Source organism: Piliocolobus tephrosceles, chromosome 18 (genome assembly GCF_002776525.5).
Source record: "Piliocolobus tephrosceles isolate RC106 chromosome 18, ASM277652v3, whole genome shotgun sequence".
Lineage (NCBI taxonomy): Eukaryota > Metazoa > Chordata > Mammalia > Primates > Cercopithecidae > Piliocolobus > Piliocolobus tephrosceles.
The window spans coordinates 26,329,660-26,355,631 of NC_045451.1; positions in this window are offsets into that span (position 1 = coordinate 26,329,660).

Sequence of the window (25,972 nt, forward strand, 5' to 3'; positions counted from 1 at the left end):
TTTCTATCTGAAGACTCTTCCTTTTCCCCGTAAACCTCAAAGCCGTCCAAAGTATCCCTTCGCAGACTAAGCAAAAACACTGTTATGATACAGCTCAATGAAGAGAGAAACTAAACTGTGTGAGTGGAATTCACGTGACACAGAGCAGGTTGACAGAAAGCTTTCTTCCTGTTTCTCTCTGAGGTTATTTCTTTTTCAGAATATTCTAAAGAGCGTTTCCAAATGTCCTTTCTCAGATTCCACAGAAACAGTGATTTCAAATTGCTCAATCCAAAGAATGATTTAACGCTATGAGATGATCAGAAACATCACAAAAGTGTTGCGCAGAAAGCTTCTCTCCAATTTTCGATGGAAGACATTTCCTTGCCTCACACAGGCCTCTGGTCACCACTTACTATCCTTTCATAGAACCCTCAAAGACCGACTTTCAAGCCTGGAAATGTAGAGTAAGCTTTAGCCTGTGAAAAGAATGGACATGTCAGAGAGCAGTCTTTTCGAGTGCTTCTTTCTGCTTTTTATTGGACGATATTTCACTTTTTGCCATCGTCTTCAATGTGCTCCGAATATCACTCTTTAGATTTTACAGGAACAGTGTTCAAACTGTGCCTTATGAGAAAAATTTATAATTTCCTGAGTGGAATGCACACATCACCAAGTAGTTTCTCACAGAACTTCTCGCCAGTTTTTATCTGACTCTATTTCCTATTTCACCATAGGCCTGAATGTGATCCCAAATACTCCTATGCGGATCCATCCAGGAGGGAGTTTCAAAGCTGTGTAATATAAAGAAAGTTTCGTCTATGTTAGATGAATAAACATAGCAAAAAGCATATTCACAGAAAGGTTCTTAGCAGTTTTTATCTGAAGATATTTCCTTTTTCACCCTGGTCTTGAATGTGCTCCTGAAGGTCCCTTCGTGGATCTGTCCATGACAGTTTCCAGGCTGCACAATGTAAAGAAAGCTTTATCTATGTGACATGATTACACATACCACTGCGAAGTTTCCTAGAAAGCTTCTTTACAGTTTTTGTCTGAGGCTATTTCCCATTTCACCATCAGCATCAACATGCTCCCAAATATCACCTGGTACCTGATGCTCCAAAAGGGTTTCCCTGACGCTGTATGAGAAGAGATGTATAACACTGTGACTGAAATGCACACGTCACAAAGCAGTTCCTCGGAAAGCTTCTCTCCAGTTTCATTCTGAACATATTTCTTTTTTCACCGTAAGCCTCAAAGTGCTCCAGAATATCCCATCACACGCTAAACATCCACAGGGTTTGAAAAATGCTCAAAGAAATGATAGGCTTAACTGAGTGAGAGGAATTATAATGACACAGTGCAGTTCCATAGAAAGCTTCCTTCTGGATTTTACCTGAGGGTATTTCTTGCCCATATTCTAAGGATCGTTCCCAAATGTCTTTCCTCAGATTCCACAAATACAGGGATTTCAAGCTGCTCAATCCAAAGAATACTTTAACTCTATGAGAGGAATACACACATTGCAAAGCAGATGCTCAGAACGTTTCTCTGCAGGTTTCATCAGAAGATGTTTCCTCGCTCACCACAAGCCTCCAGGTGTCACTAAATATCCCTTCACAGATTCTTCAAAGACAGAGTTTTGAAACTGGGCAACATAGAGTAAGTATTAACCCTGTGAAGTGAATGCAGATATCAGAGAGCAGATTCTTGGAACGCTTCTTCCTCGATTTTATTTCAGTATATTTCACTATTCGCCATAGTCCTCAATGCGTTCTGAAATATCACTTTTTCGGTTACACCTGAAGAGTGTTCAAACACTGCCTTGTGAAGAAAGAGGTAGAATCCCCTGAGTGGAATGCATACATCACAAAGTAGTTTCTCAGAAAGCTTCTATCCAGTTTTTATCTGAAGATATCTCCTCTTCACCATAGGTCTGAATGTGCTCCTGAATGCCCCTTCTCGGATCTGTGCATGATAGAGTTTCCAAACTACATAATATAATTAAAGATGTAACTATGTGAGACGGATAAATATATGTAACACAAAGCAGTTTCACAGAAATCTTCTTTCCAGTTTTTCTCTGAAATATTTCCATTTTCACCATAGTCCAGAATGTGCTCCCGATGGTCCCTCGTGGACTCGTCCATGACAGTTTCCAAGCTGCGTAATATAAAGAAAGCTTTATCTATGTGAGATGATTACACATATCACAGAGTTGTTTGCTAGAAAGCTTCTTTCCAGTTTTTTTCTGAGGCTATTTTCCTTTTCACCATCAGCATCCACATGCTCCCGAATATCACCTGGTACTTGTTTCTCCAAAAGGGTTTCCCCGACGCTGTATGAGAAGAGAGGTATAACAATGTCAGTGGAATGCACACGTCACAAAGCAATTCCTTGGAAAGCTGCTTTCCAGTTTCGGTCTGAATATATTTCATTTTTCACCATTAGCCTCAAAGTGATGTATGAGAAGAGAGGTATAATACTGTGACTGGATGCACACATCACAAAGCAGCTCCTCAGAAAGGTTCTCTCCAGTTTGTATCTGTAGACGATACTTTTCTCACAATAAGCCTCAAAGCCCTCCAGAATATCTCTTCACAGACTAAACAAAAACAGTGTTATGATACAGCTCAATGAAAAGAGATGCTTAACTGTGTGAGCGGAACACACGTGACAGAGCAGTTTCACAGAAAGTTTCCTTCTGGTTTCTTTCTGAGGTTGTTTCCTTTTTAGGATATTCTAAAAAGAGTTTTCAAATGTCCTTTCTCAGATTCCACAGAAAATGTGATTTCAAACTACTCAATGCAAAGAATGATTTAACTCTATGAGGTGAATACAAACATCACAAAAGAGTTGCACAGAAAGCTTCTCTCCAATTTGCGATGGAGGACATTTCCTCACTTGACACAGGATTCTGTTTGCCACTTACTACCCCTTCTCAGAACCCTCAAAGACCGCCTTTCAAACTGGGAAATGTAGAGTAAGCTTTAACCCTGTGAAAAGAATGGACCTTTGAGAACTGTTTCTTTGCGTGCTTCTTTCTGTTTTTAATTGGACGACATTTAACTTTTTGCCATAGACTTCAAAGAACTCTGAATATCACTCTTTTGGTTTCACTGCAACAGTGTTCAAACTGTGCCTTATGAAAAGAAAGTTGTAACTGCCTGAGTGGAATCCACACATCACCAGGCAGTTTCTCAGAAATCTTCTCTCTAGTTTTTATCTGAATATATTTGCTATTTCACCCCTTCTCTCCAATTTCGGTCTGAATATACTTCCATTTTCACCGTTAGCCTCAAAGTGCTCCCGAATATCCCATCACATGCTAAACATACACAGGGCTAGAAAACTGCTCAATGAAAAGAGAGGCTTATCTGAGTGAGAGGAATTGAGATGACACAGAGCAGTTTCACAGAAAGCTTCCTTCTGGATTATACCTGAGGATATTTCTGTCTCCATATCCTAAGAATCATTCCCAAATGTCTTCCTCAGATTCCACAAAAACAATGATTTCAATCTGCTCAATTCTAAGAATGGTTTAACTCTTTGAGACGAATACACACATCACAAAGCAGTTGCTCAGAACGTTTCTCTGCTGGTTTCATCGGAAGAGGTTTCCTCGCTCACCACAAGCCTCCGGGCGTAACGAAATATCCCTTCACAGGTTTTTCAAGAACAGAGTTTCAAAACTGGGCAACGTAGAGTAAGCAGTAACCCTATGAAGTGAATGCGCATTTCAGAGAGCAAATTCTTGGAACACGTCTTCCTCGATTTTATTTCAGTACATTTAACTATTCGACAAAGTCCTCAATGCATTCCGAAATATCACCCTTTTGGTTTCATAGGAAGAGTGTTCAAACACTGCCTTGTGGGAAAAGAGGTATACTTCCCTGAGTGGAATGCTCACAGCACAAAGTAGTTTCTCAGAAAACTTCTACCCAGTTTTTATGTGAAAATATCTCCTCTTTCACCATAGGCCTGCATGTGCTCCCGAATGTCCTTTCGTGGATCTCTGCATGACACAGTTTCCAAAGTGCGTAATATAATTAAAGTTTTAGCTATGCGAGATGAATAATTATTTCTAACACAAAGCAGTTTAACAGAAATGTTCTCTCCAGTTTTTGTCTGAGGACATTTCCTTTTGCACCATAGTCATCGCTATACTCCCGAATATCTCTTGGTAGCTTTTTCTGCAAAAAGGATTCCGGAATCCTCTAGGAGAAGAAAGGTATATTTCTATGAGAGGAATGCACACGTCACAAAGCAGCTGCTCAGAAAGATTCTCTCCAGTTTCTATCTGAAGACGTTTCCTTTCACACCATAAGCCTCAATGCCCTCCAGAATATCCCTTCGCAGACTAAACAAAAGCAATGTTATGATACAGCTCAATTAAAAGAGAAGCTTTATTTTTGAGTGGAATTCACGTGACAGAGCAGTTTCGCAGAAAGATTCCTTCTGTTTTCTCTCTGATGTTATTTCTTTTTCAGGATATTCTAAAGAGTGTTTCCAAATGTCCTTTCTCAGATTCCACAGAAACTGTGATTTCAAACCGTTCAATTCAAAGAATGATTTAACGCAATGAGAAGAATACAAACATCACAAAACAGTTGTGCAGAAAGCTTCTCTCCGATTTCCGATGGAAGACATTTCCTTGCCTCACATTGGCCTCCAGTCGCCACTTACTATACCTTCCCAGAACCCTGAAAGACCGAATTTCAAACTGGGAAATGTAGAGTACGACTTAACACTGTGAAAAGAATGGACATGCAGAGAGCAGTTTCTTCAAGTGCTTCTTTCTGTTTTTTATTGGAAGACATTCCACTTTTTGCCCTAGTCTTCAATGTGCTCCGAATATCACTCTTTTGGTTTTACAAGAAAAGTGTTCAAACTGTGCTTTATGAGAAGAAAGTTATAAGTCCCTGAGTGGAATGCACTCATCACCAAGCAGTTTCTCAGAAAGCTTCTCTCCAGTTTTTATCTGACTATATTTCCTATTTCACCATAGGCTGAATGTGATCCGAAATATACCTTTTCGGATCCATACACGAGGGTGCTTCCAAGCTGCATAATGTACAGAAATCTTCATCTATGTGAGAGGAATAAACATAGCAAAAATCAGATTCACAGAAAGTTTCTTTCCAGTTTTAATCTGATGATATTTCCTTTTTCACCACCGTCCAGAATGTGCTCCTGAGAGTCCCTTCGTGGATCCGTCCATGACAGTTTCCAAGCTGTGAAATGTATAGAAGGCTTTATCTATGTGAGATGATTATGGATATCACATAGTAGTTTCCTAGAAAGCTTCTTTTCAGTTTTTGTCTGAGGCTATTTCCCTTTTCACCATCAGCATCAACATGCTCCCGAATATCACTTGGTACCTGTTTCTCCAAAAGGGTTTCCCCAATGCTATTTCAGAAGGGAGGTATAGCACTGTGTCTGGAATGCACATGTCACAAAGCAGTTCCTCGGAAAGCTTCTCTCCAGTTTCGGTCTGGACGTATTTCTTTTTCACCATTAGCCTCAACGTGCTCCCGAATATCCCATCACATGTTAAACATACACAGGGCTAGAAAACTGCTCAATGAAAAGAGAGGCTTATCTGAGTGAGAGGAATTAAGATGACACAGAGCAGCTTCACAGAAAGCGTCCTTCTGGATTTTACCTGAGGATATTTCTTCTCCATATTCTAAGGGTCATTCACAAATGTACTTTTGCAGATTCCACAAAAACAGTGATTTCAAGCTCTTTATTACAAAGAATACTTTAACTCGATGAGACGAATACACACATCGCAAAGCAGTTGCTCGGAACGTTTCTCTGCAGCTTTCATCAGAAGAGGTTTCCTCGCTCAATGCAAGCCTCCGGGCTTCACTAAATATCCCTTCACCCATTATTCAAAGACAGAGTTTCGAAGCTGGGCAACATAGTGTAAGCATTAACTCTGTAAAGTGAATGCACATATCAGAGAGGAGATTCTTGGAATGTTTCTTCCTCGATTTTTTTTCAGTATATTTCACTATTCGTTATAGTCCACAATGTGTTCCGAAATATCACTTTTTGGTTTCACAGGAACAGTGTTCAAACACTGCCTTGTGAGAAAAGAGGTATAACTCCCTGAGTGCAATGCATACATCACAACGTAGTTTCTCAGAAAGCTTCTATCCATTTTTATCTGAAGATATGTCCTCTTTCACCGTAGGCCTCAATGTGCTCCCGAATGTTCCTTTGCGGATGTAAAGGACCTCTTCAAGGAGAACTACAAACCACTGCTTAGTAAAAATAAAAGAGGACACCAACAAATGGAAGAACATACCATGCTCATGGATAGGAAGAATCAGTATCGTGAAATTGTCCATACTGCCCAAGGTTATTTATAGATTCAATGCCATCCCCATCAAGCTACCAATGAGTTTCTCCACAGAATTGGAAAAAACTGCTTTAAAGTTCATATAGAACCAAAAAAGAGCCCGCATTGCCAAGACAATCCTAAGTCAAAAGGAGAAAGCTGGAGGCATCACGGTATCTGACTTCAAACTATACTACAAGGCTAGAGTAACCAAAGCAGCATGGTACTGTTACCAAAATAGAGATATATACCAATGGAACAGAACAGAGTCCTCAGAAATAATACCACACACCTACAGCCATCTGATCTTTGACAAACCTGAGAGAAACAAGAAATGGGGAAAGGATTCCCTATTTAATAAAAGGTGCTGGGAAAATTGGCTAGCCATAAGTAGAAAGCTGAAACTGGATCCTTTCCTTACGCCTTATACGAAGATTAATTCTAGATGGATTAGAGACTTAAATGTTAGACCTATTACCATAAAAACCCTAGAAGAAAATCTAGGTAGTACCATTCAGGACATAGGCATGGGCAAGGACTTCATGTCTAAAAAACCAGAAGAAGGGTATATTTCTGTGAGTGGAATGCACACGTCACAGAAAGCTTCTCTCCAGTTTTTATATGAAGACGTTTCTTATTTCACAGTAAGCCTCAAAGCCCTCCAAAGTATCCCTTCGCAGACTAAGCAAAATCTGTGTTAAGATACAGCTCAATGAAAAGAGAAGCTTAACTGTGTGAGCGGAATTCAAGTGACACAGATCAGGTTCACAGAAAGCTTCCTTCTGGTTCTCTCTGAGGTTATTTCTTTTTCAGGATATTCTAAAGAGCGTTTCCAAATGTCCTTTCTCAGATTCCCCAGAAACAGTGATTTCAAACTGCTCAATCCAAAGAATGATTTAGCAGTGTTTTCGAGTGCTTCTCTGTTTTTTATTGGACGACGTTTCACTTTTTGCCATATTCTTCAATGTGCTCTGAATATCGCTGTTTTCATTTTACGGGAACAGTGTACAAACTGTGCCTTAAGAGAAGAAAGTTATAGCTCCCTGAGTGGAATGCTCACATCATGAAGCAGTTTCTCAGAAATCTTCTCACTAGTTTTTATCTCACTATATTTCATATTTCACCATAGGCCCGAATGTGATCCCAAATATCCTTTCACGGATTCATCCATGAGGGACTTTCCAAGCTGCGTAATGTAAACAAAGCTTCATCTCTGTGAGATGAATAAACATAGCAAAAAACAGATTCACAGAAAACTTCTTTCCATTTTTTATCTGAAGATATTTTTTTTTTCACCATAGTCCTGAAAGTGCTCCCAAAGGTCCCTTCATGGATCGGTCCATGACAGTTTCCAAGGTGCGTAATGTAAAGAAAGCTTTATTAGGTGAGATAATTACACATATCACAGAGTAGTTTCCTACAAAGCGTCCTTCCAGGTTTTGTCTGAGGCTATTTCCCTTTTCACATTCAGCATCAATATGCTCCCAAATATCACCTGGTACCTGTTTCTCCAAAAGGGTTTCCTTGACGCTGTTTGAGAAGAGAGGTATAACACTGTGACTGGAATGCACACGACACAAAGCAGTTCCTCGGAAAGCTTCTCTCCAGTTTTGGTCTGAACATATTTCCTTTTTCACCGTTAGCCTCAAAGTGCTCCCGAATATCCCGTCACACGCTCAAAATACACAGGGTTAGAAAACTGCTCAATGGAAAGAGAGACTTAACTGAGCGAGAGGAATTACGATGACATGGGGCAGTTTCACAGAAATCTTCCTACTGGATTTTTGTGGAGGATATTTCTTTCTCCATATTCTAAGGATCGTTCCCAAATGTCCTTCCTCAGATGCCACAAAAAGAGTGATTTCAAGCTGCTCAATCCAAAGAATGGTTTAAAACTTTGAGGCGAATACACACATCACAAGCAGTTGCTCAGAAAGTTTCTCTGCACGTTTTGTAGGAAGACATTACCTTGCTCACCACTAGCTTTCGGGCATCACTAAATATCCTTTCACAGATTCTTCAAAGACAAAGTTTTGAAAATGGGCAACATAGAGTAAGCATTAAATGTGTGAAGTGAATGCACATATCATAGAGCAGATTCTTAGAATGCTTCTTCCTCTATTTTATTTCAGTATATTTCAGTACTCATCATAGTCCTCAATGTGAACCGAAATATTACTTTTTCGGTTTCACAAGTACAGTGTTCAAACACTGCCTTGTGAGAAAAGAGGTATCACTCCCTGAGTGAAATGCATACATCACAAAGTAGTTTCTCAGAAAACTTCTATCCAGTTTTTATCTGAAGATATCTACTCTTTCACCATAGGCCTGAATGTGCTCCTGAATATCCCTTCGCAGATCCATGCCTTACGGAGTTTCCAAAATGCGTAATATAAGAAAAGTTTTAACTTTGCAAGATGAATAAATATATCAACACAAAGCAGTTTCACAGACGTGTTCTTTCCACTATTTCTCTGAGGATATTTCCTTTTTCACCATAGGCCTCCCTATACCCCCAATTGTCTCTTGGTAGCTTTTTCTCCAAAAGGGATTCTGGAATCCTATATGAGAAGAAGGGTATATTTCTGTGAGTGGAACGCACATGTCACAAAGCAGCTCCTCAGAAAGCTTCTCTCCAGTTTCTATTTAAAGACGTTTCCTTTCTCACTGTAAGCCTCAAAAGGTTCCAGAATAACACTTTGCAGTCTAAACAAAAACAGTGTTATTATACTGCTCTATGAAAAGAGAAGGTTAACTGTGTAAGTACAATTCACGTGACACATAGGAGATACACAGAAAGCTTCCTTCTGCTTTTCTCTGAGGTTACTTCTTTTTCATGATATTCTAATGAGTGTTTCCATATGTCCTTTCTCAGATTGCACAGAAACAGTGATTTCAAACTGTTCAATCCAAAGAAAGATTTCACGCTATGAGATGAAAAAAAATTCATAAAAGTGTTGCGCAGAAAGCTTCTCTCCAATTTTTGATGAAACACATTTTCTTGCTCAACACAGGATTTCGGTTGCCACTTACTATCCCTTCGTAGGAACCTCAAAGACCGACTTTCAAACTGGGAAATATAGAGGAAGCTTTAACTCTGTGAAAAGAATGGACATGTCAGCGAGAATCTTTTTCGAGTGCTTCTTTCTGTGTTTTATTAGGTGACATTTGACTTTTTGCGGAAGTCTTCAAAGTGCTCCAAAAGTCACTCTTTTGATTTTACAGGAACAGAGTTCAAACTGTGCCTTCTGAGAAGAAAGTTATAGTTGCCTGAGTGGAATGCACAAATCACCAAGCAATTTCTCAGAAAATTTCTCTCCAGTATTTATCTGAGTATATTTCCTATTTCACCGTAGGCCCAAATGTGATCCCAAATATCCCATCGCGGACACATCCACGAGGGAGTTTCCAAGCTGTGCAATGTACAGAAAGCTTCAGCTATGTGAAATGATTAAACATAGGAAAAAGCAGATTTACAGAAAGCTTCTTTCCAGTTTTTTTCTGAAGATATTTCCATTTTCACCATAGTCCTCAATGTGCTCTCGAAGGTCCCTTCGTGGATCCGTCCATGACAGTTTCCAAGCTGTGTAATGTAAAGAAAGCTTTATCTATGTGAGATGATTACACATATCCCAGAGTATTTTCCTGGAAAGCTTCTTTCCAGTTTTTCTCTGAGGCTATTTCCCTTTTCACCATCGGCATCAACATGCTCCCAATATCACTTGGTACCAGTTTCTCCAAGTTTCCCCAACGCTGTATGAGAAGAGAGGTATAACACTGTGACTGGAATGCACACGTCACAAAGGAGTTTGTCGGAAAACTTCTCTCCAGTTTTGGTCTGAACATATTTCCTTTTTCACCATTAGCCTCAAAGTGCTCCCGAATAATCCATCAAACACTAAACATACACAGGGCTAGAAAACTGCTCAATGAAAAGAGAGGATTATCTGAGTGAGAGGAATTAAGACGACACAGAGTAGTTTCACAGAAAACTTCCTTCTGGATTTTCCATCAGGATATTTCTTTCTCCATATTATGAGGATCGTTCCCAAATGTCCTTCCTCAGATTCCACGAAAACAGTGATTTCAAGCTGCTCCAATCAAAGAATGGTTTTACTCTATGAGACGAATACTCACATCACAGAGCAGTTGCTGAGAACGGTTCTCTGCAGGTTTCATCGGAAGACGTTTCTTCGCTCACCACAAGCCTCCGGGCATCACTAAATATCCCTTCACAGATTCTTCAAAGACAGAGTTTCGAAACTGGGCAACATAAAGTAAGCATTAACACTGTGAATTGAATGCACATATCAGAGAGCAGATTCTTGGAACACTTCTTCCTCGATTTTATTTCATTAAATTTCACTATTCGCCATGCATTCCTAATATCACTTTTTCGGTTTCACAAGAACAGTGTTCAAACACTGCCTTGTGAGAAAAGAGGTATAACACCCTGAGTGGAATGCATACATCACAAAGTAGTTTCTCAGAAACTTCTCTCCAGTTTTTATCTGAAGATATCTCCTCTTTCACCGTAGGCTTGAATGTGCTCCCAAATGTCTCTTCACGGTCTGTGCATGATGGAGTTTCCAAACTGCGTAATATAATTAAAATATTAACTATGCCAGATGAATAAATATACCTAACACAAAGCAGTTTCACAGAAATCTTCTTTCCAGTTTTTGTATCAGGATATTTCCTTTTTCACATTAGTCGACCCCCGAATATCTCTTGGTAGCTCTTTCTCCAAAAGGGATTCCCGAATCCTCTAGAAGATGTATATTTCTGTGAGTGGAATGTACACACCACAAAGCAGTTCCTCAGAAAGCTTCTCTCCAGTTTTTATCTGAAGACATTTCCTTTCTCACCATAAGCTTCAAAGCCCCCCAGAATATCCCTTCGCAGACCAAACAAAAACAGTGTTACGATGCAGCTCAAATAAAAGAGAAGATTAACTGTGTGAGTGGAATTCACGTGACACAGGGCAGATTCACAGAAGGCTTCCTTCTGTTTTCTTTCTGAGGTTATTTCTTTTTCAGGATATTCTAAGGAGCATTTCCAAATGTCCATTCTCAGAGTCCACAGAAACAGTGATTTCAAACTGTTCAGTCCAAAGAATGATTTAACTCGATCAGATGAATGCAAACATCACAAAACAGTTGTGCAGAAAGCTTCTCTCCAATTTTCCATGGAAGACTTTTCCTGGCTCAACACAGGCCCCCGGATTGCCATATACTATCCCTTCGCAGAAACCTCAAAGACGGACTTTCAAACTGGGAAATGTAGAGAAAGCTTTAGTCCTGTCAAAAGAATGGACAAGACAGAGAGCGGTTTCTTCGAGTGCTTTTTTCTGGTTTTTTTTTTTTTTTTTTTGGACGACATTTCACTTTTTGCCATACTCTTCAATGTGCTCCGAATAAAACTCTTTTGGTTGTACAGGAACAGTGTTCAAACTGTGCCTTCTGAGAAGAATGTTATAACTCCCTGAGTGGAATGCACACATCACCAAGGAGTTTCTCAGAAAGCTTCTCTCCAGTTTTTATCTGACTATATTTCGTATTTCTCCATAGGCCTGAAAGTGATCCAAAATATCCCTTTGCGGATCCATCCCGAGGGAGTTTCCAAGCTGCATAATATAAAGAAAGCTTCATCTATGTGAGATGAATTAACGTAGCAAAAAGCAGATTCACAGAATGCTTCTTTCCAGTTTCTATCTCAAGATATTTCCTTTTTCTCCATAGTGCAGAATGTGCTCCTGAAGGTCCCTTCGTGGATCCGTCCATGACAGTTTTCAAGCTGCGTAATGTAAAGAAAGCTTTATCAATGTGAGATGATTATGGATATCACAGAGCAGATTCCCTGAAACTTTCTTTCCAGTTTTTGTCTGAGGCTATTTCCCTTTTCACCATTGGCATCAACATGATCCCGAATATTATTTGGTACCTGTTTCTCCAAAAGGGTTTCCATGGCGTTGCATGAGAGGAAAGGTATAACACTTGACTGGAATGCACACGTCACAAAGCAGTTCCTCTGAAATCTTCTCTCCAGTTTCGCTCTGAACATATTTGGTTTTTCACCAGAAGCATCAATGTGCTCCCGAATATCCCATCACACGCTAAACTTACACAGGGCTACAAAACTGATTAATGAAAAGAGAGGCTTATCGCAGTGTGAGGAATTAAGACGACACAGAGCAGTTTCACAGAAAGCTTCTTTCTGTATTTTACTTCAGGATATTTCTTTCTCCATATTCTAAGGATCATTGCCAAATATCCTTCTTCAGATTCCACAAAAACAGTGATTTCAAGCTGCTCAATCCAAAGAATGATTTAACTCTATGAGATGAATACACATATCGCAAAGCAGTTGCTCAGAACTTTTCACTGCATGTTTCATCGGAAGATGTGTTCTCCCTCACCACAAGCCTCCGGATGTCACTAAATATCCCTTCACAGATCCTTCATGACAGATTTTCGAAACTGGGCAACATAGAGTAAGCATTAACTCTGTGAAGTGAATGCACATATCAGAGAGCACATTCTTGGAACGCTTCCTCCTCTATTTTATTTCAGTATATTTCACTACTTGCCATAGTCCTCAAGGCATTCCAAAATATCACATTTTTTGTTTCACAGGAAGAGTGTTCAAACACTGCCTTGTGAGAAAAGAGATATATCTCCCTGAGCGGAATGCATACATCATGGAGTAGTTTCTCAGAAAGCTTCTATCCAGTTTTTATCTGAAGATATCTCCTTTTTCATGGTAGGCCTGAATGTGGTCCCGAATGTTCCTTTGTGGATCTGTGCATGATGGAGTTTCCAAACTGTGTAATAAAATTAAAGGTTTAACTATATGAGACGAATAAATATGTCTAATGCAAAGCAGTTTCACCGAATTCTACTTTCATGTTTTTGTCTGAGGATATTACCTTTTTCACCATAGTCATCACTATACTCCCGAATATCTCCTGGTAGCTTTTTCTACAAAAGGGATTCCAGAATCCTCTAGGAGAAGAAAGGTACATTTATGTCAGTGGAATGCACACGTCACAAAGCATCTCCTCAGAAAGCTTCTCTCCAGTTTCTATCTGAAGGCGTTTCCTTTCGCACCATAAGCCTCAAAGCCCTCCCGATTATCCCTTTCCAGACTAAACAAAAACAGTGTTAAGATACAGTTCAATGAAAACAGAAGCTTAACTGTGTGAGTGGAATTCACGTGACACAGAGCAGTTTCACAGAAAGCTGCCTTCTGGTTTCTCTCTGAGTTATTTCTTTTTCAGGATATTCTAAATGGCGATTACCAATGTCCTTTCTCAGATTCTACAGAAACAGTGATTTCAAACTCGTCAATCCAAACAATGATTTAATGCTATGAGATGAATACAAACATCACAAAATTGTTGCTCTGAAAGCTTCTCTCCGATTTCGTTGGAAGACATTTCCTTGCCTCACACAGGCCTCTGCTCACCACTGCTATCCCTTCACAGAACCCTCAAAGAGCGACTTTCAAACTGGGAAATGTAAAGTAAGCCTTAACCCTGTGAAAAGAGTGGACATGTCAGAGAGCAATTTCTTCGAGTGCTTCTCTCTGTTTTATGTTGGACGAGTTTTCACTTTTTGCCGTAGTCTATAATGTGCTCCGAATATCTCTCTTTTGGTTTTACAGCAACAGTGTTCAAACTGTGCCTTATGAGAAGAAAGTTTAACTCCCTGAGTGGAATGCACAAATCACCAAGCCGTTTCTCAGAAAGCGTCTCTCCAGTTTTTATCTGACTATATTTCCTCTTTCACCATAGGTCCAAATGTGATCCCAAATATCCCTTCAAGGATCCATCCACGAGGTAGTTTCCAAGCTGCGTAATGTAAAGAAAGCTTCATCTACATGAGATGAAAAAACAGAGCAAAATGGAGATTCACCGAAAGCTTCTTTCCAGTTTTTATCTGAAGGTATTTCCTTTTTCAGCCTAGTCCAGAATGTACTCCGGAAGGTACGTTCATGGATCCATCCATGACAGTTTCAAAACTGCGTAATATTATTAAAGTTTTAACTATGCGAGTCGAATAAATATATCTAACACAAAGCAGTTTCACAGAAATCTTCTTTCCAGTTTTAGTCTGAGGATATTTCCTTTTTCATCATAGTCGTCTCCATACTCCCGAATATCTCTTGGTAGCTTTTTCTGCAAAAGGGATTGTGGAATCCTCTAGGAGAAGAAAGGCATATTTCTGTGAGTGGAATGCATATATCGCAAGTAGCTCCTCAGAAAGCTTCTCCCCACTTTCTATCTGAAGACGTTTCCTTTCGCACCGTAAGCCACAAAGCTCTTCAGAATATCCCTTCGCAGACTAAACAAAAACAGTGTTATGATACAGCTCAATGAAAAGAGAAGCTTAACTGGGTCAACGGAATTCACATGACATAGAGCAGTTTCACAGAAAGCTTACTTCTGGTTTATTTCTGAGGTTATTTCTTTTTTAGGATATTCTAAGGAGCAGTTCCAAATGTCCTTTCTCAGAGTCCACAGAAACAGTGATTTCAAAGTGATCAGTCCAAAGGATGATTTAACTCTATGAGATGAATACAAACATCACAAAAGTGTTGCGCAGAAAGCTTCCCTCCAATTTTCGATGGAAGACATTTCCTTGATTAACACAGGCCCCCGGTTGCCACTTACTATCCCTTCGCAGAAACCTCAAAGACCAACTTTCAAACTGGGAAATGTAGAGTAAGCTTTAACCCTCTCAAAAAAGTGGACATGACAGAGAGCAGTTTCTTCCAGTGCTTCCTTCTGTTTTTGTTGGACGACATTTCACTTTTTGCCATAGTCTTCAAAGTGCTCCGAATATCACTCTTTTGGTTGTACAAAAACAGTGTTCAAACTATGCCTTATGAGGCGAAATTTATAAATCCCTGAGTGGACTGCACACATCACCAAGCAGTTTCTCAGAAAGCTACTTTCCAGTTTTTATATGGCGATATTTCCTATTTCACCATAGGCCCAAACTCGATCCCAAATATCGCTTCACGAATGCATCGACGAGGGAATTTCCACGCTGTGTAATATAAAGTAAGCTTCATCTATGTGAGATGACTAAACACAGCAAAAAGTAAATTGACAGAAAGCTTCTTTCCAGTTTTAATCTGAAGATATTTCCTTTTTCACCCTAGTCCTGAATGGGCTCCCAAAGGTTCCTTCGTGGATCCGTGTATGACAGTTTCCAAGCTGCATAATATAAAGAAATCTATAATATGTGAGATGATTACACATATTACTGAGTAGTTTCATAGAAAGCTTCTTTCCAGTTTTTGTCTGAGGCTATTTCCCTTTTCACCATCGGCATCAACATGTTCCCGAATATCACCTGGTAACTGTTTCTTCAAAAGGGTTTCTCTGATGCTGTATGAGAAGAGTGATATAAAACTATGAATGGAATGCACACGTCATAAAGCAGTTTCTTGGAAAGCTTCTCTCCAGTATCGGTCTGAACATATTTCCTTTTTCACCGTGAGCCTCCAAGTGCTCAGGAATATCCCATCACACGTTAAACATACACAGGGATAGAAATCGGCTCAATGAAAATACAGGCTTATCTGAGTGAGAGGAATTAAGACGACACAGAGCAGTTCCACAGAAAGCTTCCTTCTGGATTTTACCTGAGGATATTTCTTTCTATATATTCTAAGGATCGTTCCCAAATGTCCTTAATCAGATTCCACAAAAACAGTGATTTCAAGCTGCTCAATCCAAAGAATGGTTTAACTCTAGGAGACGAATACACACATCACAAACAGTGGCTCAGAACCATTCTCTGTAGCTTTCATTGGAAGACGTTTCCTCGCTCACCACAAGCCTCCAGGTGTCACTAAATATCCCTTCACAGATTCTTCAAAGACAGAGTTTTGAAACTGGGCAACATAGAGTAAGCATTAACTCTGTGAAGTGAATGCACCTATCAGAGAGCAGATTATCGGAACGCTTCTTCCTCGATTTTATTTCAGTATATTTCACTATTTGCCATAGTCCTCAATGCGTACCGAAATATCACTTTTTTGGTTTCACAAGAACAGTGTTCAAACACTGCCGCGTGAGAAAAGAGGTATAAATCCCAGAGTGCAATGCATGCGTCACAAAGTAGTTTCTCAGAAAGCTTCTATCCAGTTTTTATCTGAAGATATCTCCTGTTTCACCGTAGGCCTGAATGTGTTCCTGAATGTTCCTTCACAGATTTGTGCATGATGGAGTCTCCAAACTGGGTAATATAATTAAAGTTTTAACTATGCGAGATGCATAAATATATCTAACACAAAGCAGTTTCACAGAAATCTTCTTTCCAGTTTTTGTCTGAAGATATTTCCTTTTTCACTATAGCCCTCCCTGTACTTCCAAATATCTCTTCGTAGCTTTTTCTCCAAAAGGGATTCTGGAATCCTGTAGGAGAAGAAAGGTATATTTCTGTGAGTGGAATGCACACGTCACAAAGCAGCTCCTCACAATGCTTCTCTCCAGTTTCTATATGAAGATGTTTCCTTTCTCAAAATAAGCCTCAAAGAGCTCCAGAATATCCCTGCTCAGACAAAACAAAAAGAGTTTTATGATACAGCTGAATGAATAGAGAAGCTTAACTGTTTGAGTGTAATTCACGTGACACAGAGCAGTTTCACAGAAAGCTTCCTTCTGGTTTCTCTCTGAGGTTATTTGTTTTTCAGGATATTGTAAGGAGCATTTCCAAATGTCCTTTCTGAAATTCCACAGAAACAGTGATTTCAAACCGCTCAATTGAAAGAGTGATTTAGCTCTATGAGATGAATACAAACATCATGAAAGAGTTGTGCAGAATGATTCTCTCCGATTTTCAATGAAAGACATTTCCATGCCTTACAGAGGCCTCCGGTCACCACTTACTATCCCTTCACAGAACCCTGAAAGACAGACTTTCAAACTGGGAAATATAGAGTAAGCTTTAACCCGGTGAAAAGAATGGACATGTCAGAGAGCAATTTCTTCGAGTGCTTCTTTCTGTTTTTTTGTTGGACGACATTTCACTTTTTGCCACAGTCTTCAATGTGCTCCGAATATCACTCTTTTGGTTTTATAGGAACAGTTTTCAAACTTTGCCTTATGAGAACAGAGTTATAACTATCTGAGTGGAATGCACACATTCCCAAGCACTTTCTCAGAAAGCTTCGCTCCAGTTTTCATCTGACTATATTTCCTATTTCACCATAGGCCCAAGGGAGATTCCAAATATCCCTTCTCAGTTCCATCCACGAGTGAGTTTCCGAGCTGTGTAATGTAAAGAAAGCTTCATCTATGTGAGATGAATAAACATAGCAAAAGGCAGATTTACAGAAAGCTTATTTCCAGTTTTTATCTGAAGATATTTCCTTTTTCATCATAGTCCAGAATGTGCTCCCGATGGTCCCTTCGTGGATCCGTCCATGACAGTTTCCAAGCTGTGTAATGGAAAGAAAACTTTATATATGTGAAATGATTACACATAACACAGAGTAGTTGCCTAGAACGCTTCTTTCCAGTTTTTGTCTGAGGCTATTTCCTTTTTCACCAAGAGTATCAAGATGCTCCCCAATATCACTTGGTACCTGTTTCTTCAAAAGGGTTTCGCGACACTGTATGAGAAGAGAGGTATAACATGGTAACTGGAATGCACACGTCACAAAGCAGTTTCTCAGAATGCTTCTCTCCAGTTTCGGTCTGAACATATTTTGTTTTTCACTATTAGCCTCAAAGTGCTCCCTAATATCCCATCACACGCTAAACATACAGAGGGCTAGAAAAATGCCTAATGAAAAGAGTGGCTTATCTGAATGAGAGGAATTAAGACGACACAGAGAAGTTTCACAGAAAGCTTCCTTCTGGATTTTACCTGAGGACATTGCTTTCTCCATATTCTAAGGATCGTTCCCAAATATTCTTCCTCTGATTCCACAAAAACAGTGATTGCAAACTGCTTAATCCAAAATAATGGTTTAACTCTTTGAGACGAATGCACACATCGCAAAGCAGTTACTCAGAACGTTTCTCTGCAGGTTTCATCGGAAGACGTTTCATCACTCACCACAAGCCTCCGGGTGTCACTAAATATCCCTTCACAGATACGTCAAAGACAGAGTTTCGAAACTAGGCAACATAGAGTAAGCATTAACTGTGTGGAGTGAATGCACATATCAGAGAGCAGATTCTTGGAACGCTTCTTCCTCGTTTTATTTCAGTATATTTAACTATTTACCATAGTCCTCAATGCGTTCCAAAATATCACATTTCCGTTTTCACAGGAAGAGTGTTCAAACACTGCATTGTGAGAAAAAAGGTATAATTCCGATAGTGGCATGCATACATCACAAAGTAGTTTTTCAGAGAGCTTCTATCCAGTTTTTATCTGAAGTTATCTCGTCTTTCACTGTAGGACTGAATGTGTTCCCAAATGTCCCTTCACGGATCCTTGCATGACGGCATTTCCAAACTGCATAATATAAGAAAAATTTTAACTACCCGAAATTAATAAATATATCTAACAGAAAGCAGATTCACAGAAATCTTCTATGTAGTTTTATTTGAGGATATTTCCTTTTTCAGGATAGCCTTCCTCTACTTCCAAATATCTGTTGGTAGCTTTTTCTCCAACAGGGATTCCATAATCATAGAGGAGGAGAAAGGTATATTTCTGTGAGTGGAATGCACACGTCACAAAGCAGCTCCTCAGAAAGCTTATCTTCAGTTTCGGCCTGAATGTGCTTGTGAACGTCTTTTGGCGGATCCGTGCATGACGAAGTTTCCAAACTGCGTAACATAATTAAAGTATTAACTACGTGAGATGAATAAATACGTGTAAGACAAAGCAGTTTCACAGAAATCTTCTTTCCAATTTTTGTCTGAGGATATTTCCTTATTCACCATAGCCTTACCTATACCCCAGAATGTCTGTTTGCAGCTTCTTCTCCAAAAATTCCGGAATCCTCTCAGAGAAGAAAGGTATATTTCTGTGAGTGGAATGCACACATAACAAAGCAGCACCTCAGAAATCTTCTCTCCAGTTTCTATCTGAAGACGTTTCCTTTCTCACCGTAAGCCTCAAAGCCCCCCAGAATATCCCTTCACAGACTAAAAAAAAAAAACAGTGTTATGATACAGCTCAATGAAAAGCGAAGCTTAACTGTGTGAGTGGAATTCACGTGACAGAGAGCAGTTTCACAGACAGCTTCCTTCTGATTTCTCTCTGAGGGTATTTCTTTTTCAGGATATTCTAAGAGCGTTTCCAAATGGCCTTTCTCAGATTCCACAGAAACAGTGATTTCAAACTGCTTAATCCAAGGAATGATTTAACATTCTGAGATGAATACAAACATCACAAAAGAGGTGCACACAAGGCTTCTCTCCGATTTTCGATGGAAGACATTTTCTTGCCTCACACAGGCCTCCAGTCGCCACTTACAATCCCTTCGCAGAACCCTCAAAGACGAACTTTCAAACTGGGAAATGTAGAGTAAACTTTAACCGTGTGAATAGAATGGACATGTCAGAGAGCAGCTTTTTCGAGTGCTTGTTTCTGTTTTTTATTGGACGACATTTCAGTTTTTGCCATAGTCTTTAATGTTCTCCGAATATCTCTCTTTTGGTTTAACAGGAACAGTGTTCAAACTGTGCATTATGAGAAGAAAGTTACAACTTCCAGAGTGGAATGCACTAATCACCAAGCAGTTTCTCAGAAAGCTTCTCACCAGTTTTTATCTGACAATATTTACTCTTTCACCATAGGCCTGAATGTGATCCCAAATATTCCTTTGCAGATCCATCCAAGAGGGAGTTTCCACGCTGCCTAATGTAAAGAAAGCTTCATCTATGTGAGAGGAATAAACATAGCGAAAAGCAGATTCACAGAAAGTTACTTTCCAGATTTTATCTGAAGATATTTACTTTTTCACCATAGTCCAGAATGTGCTCCCGAAGTTCCCTTTGTGAATCCGTCCATGACAGTTTCCACGTTGAGTAATGTAAAGAAAGCTTTATCTATGTGAGATGATTACACATATCACACAGTAGTTTCCTAGAAAGCTTCTTTCCAGTTTTTGTCTGTGGCTTTTAACCATCGTCATCAGCATGCTCCCGAATATCACTTGGTACCTGTTTCTGCAAAAGGGTTTCCCCAAGGCTGTATGAAAAGAGAGGTATAACACTGTGACTGGAATGCACACGTCACAAAGCAGTTCCTTGGAAAGCTTCTCTCCAGTTTCAGTCTGAACATATTTCCTTTTTCACCGCTAGCTTTAAAGTGCTCCTGAATATCCCATCACATGCTAAACATACACAGGGCTAAAAAACTGCTCAATGAAAAGAGAGGCTTATCTGAGTGAGAGAAATTAAGACGACACAGAGCAGTTTCACAGAAAGCTTCCTTCTGGATTTTACGTGAGGATATTTCTTTCTCCATATTCTAAGGATCGTTCCCAAATGTCCTGCCTCAGATGGCAGAAAAACAGTGATTTCAAGCTGCTTAATCAAATGAATGATTTAACTCTATGAAACGAATACACACATTGCAAAGCAGTTGCTCAGAACGTTTCTCTGCAGGTTTCATCGGAAGGCGTTTCCTCGCTCACCACAGGCCTCCGGGTGTCATTAATATCCCTTCATAGATCCTTCGAAGGCAGAGTTTCGAAACTGGACAATATAGAGTAAGCATTAACTCTGTGAAGTGAATGCACATAATAGAGAGCAGATTCCTGGAACGATTCTTCCTCAGTTTTATTTCAGTATATTTCACTATTCACCATAGTCCTCAATGAATTTCGAAATATGACTTATTCGGTTTCACAGGAACAGTGTTCAAACACTGCCTTGTGAGACGAAGTATAACTCCCTGAGTGGAATGCATACATCACAAAGTAGTTTCTTAGAAAGCTTCTACAGGGTGGAGCTCACGGCAGCTCAAGGAAACCTGCCAGTCTCTATAGACTCCGCCTCTGGGGACAGGGCTCAGCTAAAGCAGCAGAGGCCTGTCCAGACGCGAACGACTCTGTCTGACAGCTTTGAAGAGAGCAGTGGATCTCCCAACACGGAGGTTGAGATCTGAGAAGGGGCAGTCTGCCTGCTCAAGCGGGTCACTGACCCCTGAGTAGCCTAACTGGGAGACATCCCCCACTAGGGGCAGTCTGACATCCCACACCTCACAGGGTGGAGTACACCCCTGAGAGGAAGCTTGCAAAGCAAGAATCAGACAGGTGCACTCGCTGTTCAGCAATATTCTATCTTCTGCAACCTCTGCTGCTGATACCCAGGCAAACAGGGTCTGGAGTGGACCTCAAGCAATCTCCAACAGACCTATAGCTGAGGGTCCTGACTGTCAGAAGGAAAACTATCAAACAGGAAGGACACCTATATCAAAACCCCATCAGTACTTCACCATCATCAAAGACCAGAGACAGATAAAACCACAAAGATGGGGAAAAAGCAGGGCAGAAAAGCTGGAAATTCAAAAAATAAGAGCGCATCTCCTCCTGCAAAGGAGCACAGCCCATCACCAGCAATGGATCAAAGCTGGTCAGAGAATGATTTTGATGAGATGAGAGAAGAAGGCTTCAGTCCATCAAACCTCTCAGAGCTAAAGGAGGAATTACGTACCCAGCGCAAAGAAACTAAAAATCTCGAAAAAAGAGTGGAAGAATTGACAGCTAGACTAATTAATGCAGAGAAGGTCATAAACGAAATGACAGAGATGAAAACCATGACACGAGAAATATGTGACAAATGCACAAGCTTCAGTAACCGACTCGATCAACTGGAAGAAAGAGTATCAGCGATGGAGGATCAAATGAATGAAATGAAGCAAGAAGAGAAACAAAAAGAAAAAAGAAGAAAAAGAAATGAACAAAGCCTGCAAGAAGTATGGGATTATGTCAAAAGACCAAATCTACGTCTGATTGGGGTGCCTGAAAGTGAGGGGGAAAATGGCACCAAATTGGAAAACACTCTACAGGATATCATCCAGGAGAACTTCCCCAACCTAGCAGGGCAGGCCAACATTCAAATTCAGGAAATACAGAGAACGCCACAAAGATACTCCTCCAGAAGAGCAACTCCAAGACACATAATTGCCAGATTCACCAAAGTTGAAATGAAGGAAAAAATCTTAAGGGCAGCCAGAGAGAAAGGTCGGGTTACTCACAAAGGGAAGCCCATCACACTAACAGCAGATCTCTCGGCAGAAACTCTACAAGACAGAAGAGAGTGGGGGCCAATATTCAACGTTCTTAAAGAAAAGAATTTTCAACCCAGAATTTCATATCCAGCCAAACTAAGTTTCATAAGTGAAGGAGAAATAAAATTCTTTACAGATAAGCAAATGCTTAGAGATTTTGTCACCACCAGGCCTGCCTTACAAGAGACCCTGAAGGAAGCCCTAAACATGGAAAGGAACAACCGGTACCAGCCATTGCAAAAACATGCCAAAATGTAAAGACCATCGAGGCTAGGAAGAAACTGCATCAACTAATGAGCAAAATAACCAGTTAATATCATAATGGCAGGATCAAGTTCACACATAACAATATTAACCTTAAATGTAAATGGACTAAATGCTCCAATTAAAAGACACAGACTGGCAAACTGGATAAAGAGTCAAGACCCATCAGTGTGCTGTATTCAGGAGACCCATCTCACATGCAGAGACATACATAGGCTCAAAATAAAGGGATGGAAGAAGATCTACCAAGCAAATGGAGAACAAAAAAAAGCAGGGGTTGCAATCCTAGTCTCTGATGAAACAGACTTTAAACCATCAAAGATCAAAAGAGACAAAGAAGGCCATTACATAATGGTAAAGGGATCAATTCAACAGGAAGAGCTAACTATCCTAAATATATATGCACCCAATACAGGAGCACCCAGATTCATAAAGCAAGTCCTTAGAGACTTCCAAAGAGACTTAGACTCCCATACAATAATAATGGGAGACTTCAACACTCCACTGTCAACATTAGACAGATCAACGAGACAGAAAGTTAACAAGGATATCCAGGAATTGAACTCATCTCTGCACCAAGCGGACCTAATAGACATCTATAGAACTCTCCACCCCAAGTCAACAGAATATACATTCTTCTCAGCACCACATCACACTTATTCCCAAATTGACCACATAATTGGAAGTAAAGCACTCCTCAGCAAATGTAAAAGAACAGAAATTATAACAAACTGTCTCTCTGACCACAGTGCAATCAAACTAGAACTCAGGACTAAGAAACTCAATCAACACCGCTCAACTACATGGAAACTGAACAACCTGCTCCTGAATGACTACTGGGTACATAACGAAATAAAAGCAGAAATAAAGATGTTCTTTGAATCCAATGAGAACAAAGATAAACATAGCAGAATCTCTGGGAAACATTTAAAGCAGTGTGTAGAGGGAAATTTATAGCACTAAGTGCCCACAAGAGAAAGCAGGAAAGATCTAAAATTGACCCTGTAACATCACAATTAAACGAACTAGAGAGGCAAGAGCAAACACATTCAAAAGCTAGCAGAAGGCAAGAAATAACTAAAATCAGAGCAGAACTGAAGGAGATAGAGACACAAAAAACCCTCCAAAAAATCAATGAATCCAGGAGTTGGATTTTTGAAAAGATCAACAAAATTGACAGACCGCTAGCAAGGCTAATAAAGAAGAAAAGAGAGAGGAATCAAATAGACGCAATAAAAAATGATAAAGGGGATATCACCACCGACCCCACAGAAATACAAACTACCATCAGAGAATACTCTAAACACCTCTACGCAAATCAACTAGAAAATCTAGAAGAAATGGATAATTTCCTGGACGCGTACACTCTTCCAAGACTAAACCAGGAAGAAGTTGAATCCCTGAATAGACCAATAGCAGCCTCTGAAATTGAGGCAACAATTAATAGCCTACCCACCAAAAAAAGCCCAGGACCAGATGGATTCACAGCTGAATTCTACCAGAGGTACAAGGAGGAGCTGGTACCATTCCTTCTGAAACTATTCCAATCAATAGAAAAAGAGGGAATCCTGCCTAACTCATTTAATGAGGCCAACATCATCCTGATACCAAAGCCTGGCAGAGACACAACAAAAAAAGAGAATTTTAGACCAATCTCCCTGATGAACATCGACGCAAAAATCCTCAATAAAATAGTGGCAAACCGGATTCAGCAGCACATCAAAAAGCTTATCCACCATGATCAAGTGGGCTTCATCCCTGGGATGCAAGGCTGGTTCAACATTCGCAAATCAATCAACCTAATCCAGCATATCAACAGAACCAAAGACAAGAACCACATGATTATCTCAATAGATGCAGAAAAGGCTTTTGACAAAATTCAACAGTCCTTCATGCTAAAAACGCTCAATAAATTCGGTATTGATGGAACGTACCTCAAAATAATAAGAGCTATTTATGACAAACCCACAGCTAATTTCATACTGAATGGGCAAAAACTGGAAAAGTTCCCTTTGAAAACTGGCACAAGACAGGGATGCCCTCTCTCACCACTCCTATTCAACATAGTGTTGGAAGTTCTGGCTAGGGCAATCAGGCAAGAGAAAGAAATCAAGGGTATTCAGTTAGGAAAAGAGGAAGTCAAATTGTCCCTGTTTGCAGATGACATGATTGTGTATTTAGAAAACCCCATCGTCTCCGCCCAAAATCTTCTTAAGCTGATAAGCAACTTCAGCAAAGTCTCAGGATACAAAATTAATGTGCAAAAATGACAAGCATTCTTATACACCAGTAACAGACAAGCAGAGAGCCAAATCAGGAATGAACTTCCATTCACAATTGCTTCAAAGAGAATAAAATACCTAGGAATCCAAGTTACAAGGGATGTAAAGGACCTCTTCAAGCAGAACTACAAACCACTGCTCAGTGAAATCAATGAGGACACAAACAAATGGAAGAACATACCATGCTTATGGATAGGAAGAATCAATATCGTGAAAATGGCCATCCTGCCCAAGGTTATTTATAGATTCAATGCCATCCCCATCAAGCTACCAATGAGTTTCTTCACCGAATTGGAAAAAACTGCTTTAAAGTTCATATGGAACCAAAAAAGAGCCCGCATTGCCAAGACAATCGTAAGTCAAAAGGACAAAGCCAGAGGCGTCACGCTACATGACTTCAAACTATACTACAAGTCTACAGTAACCAAAACAGCATGGTACTGGTACCAAAACAGAGATATAGACCAATGGAACAGAACGGAGCCTTCAGAAATAATGCCACACATCTATAACCATCTGATCTTTGACAAACCTGACAAAAACAAGAAATGGGGAAAGGATTCCCTATTTAATAAATGGTGCTGGGAAAATTGGCTAGCCATAACTAGAAAGCTGAAACTGGATCCTTTCCTTACTCCTTATACGAAGATTAATTCAAGATGGATTAGAGACTTAAATGTTAGACCTAATACCATAAAAACCCTAGAAGAAAATCTAGGTAGTACCATTCAGGACATAGGCATGGGCAAGGACTTCATGTCTAAAACACCAAAAGCAACGGCAGCAAAAGCCAAAATTGACAAATGGGATCTCATTAAACTAAAGAGCTTCTGCACAGCAAAAGAAACTACCATCAGAGTGAACAGGCAACCTACAGAATGGGA